Source organism: Mandrillus leucophaeus, unplaced genomic scaffold (assembly GCF_000951045.1).
Source record: "Mandrillus leucophaeus isolate KB7577 unplaced genomic scaffold, Mleu.le_1.0 Scaffold171, whole genome shotgun sequence".
Lineage (NCBI taxonomy): Eukaryota > Metazoa > Chordata > Mammalia > Primates > Cercopithecidae > Mandrillus > Mandrillus leucophaeus.
The window spans coordinates 1,824,301-1,825,000 of NW_012101710.1; the positions used below are offsets into that span (position 1 = coordinate 1,824,301).

General features: G+C 44.1%; 1 protein-coding gene across 1 annotated transcript in view; it reads left to right on the forward strand.

Moving 5' to 3' along the window:
• Positions 1-700, forward strand: part of LOC105537359 — a 47,426-nt gene that overhangs the window by 2,700 nt on the left and 44,026 nt on the right. The gene's annotated exons all lie outside the window — the stretch shown is intronic.

Genomic DNA, 700 nt, shown 5'->3' on the forward strand with positions numbered 1-700 from the left:
AATTAGCCAGGAGTGGTAACGGGCGCCTGTAATCCCAGCTACTAAGGAGGCTGAGGCAGGAGAATCGCTTGAACCCAGGAGGTAGAGGTTGCAGTGAGCCGAGATCGTGCCAATGCACTCCAGCCTGGGTGACCCAATGAGTCTCTGTCTCAAAAAAAAAAAAAAAAGACAGATCAGTGACCTCACTGCTACCAGAAAAGGTCCAGAAACCTCTCCAATAAATTTTTTTTCTTCCTATCCCAATATCAGCCTTTGGAAGTAAGGTTCTGCTCTAGTCTCCATTCTGCAGTTGGAGAAGCCAAGCCAAGAAAGTTTAATACACACGAAGCAACCGTGTTAAAGCCAGAACAAGCTCTCCTGAGTCCTATTCTAAGACTTGTTTTTCCTGCCCAGACGATGTTGCTTTTTCACAGGACCCATTAGGTTACTATTTTGGGGCATGTGTTTAGACTATAGCTATTCTTTCTCAAAAAATAATACAGAGAAACCCCTTTATAATGCTGGGGAGGGAAAACAGCCAGGACGGGGCTGGAATATTTCTGCCCCAAAGGCCAATGAATCCCTCAACTTCATTTTGCCCAGCCCTACAAGAGGGCCTCAAGAAGTGAGCATTTTATACCTGCATACTTGCCATTAAAAATTTTAACCATATATGCTAAAGGCTGTGAGGTGGAGAGATTTTATTCCATGAAAACTCTTC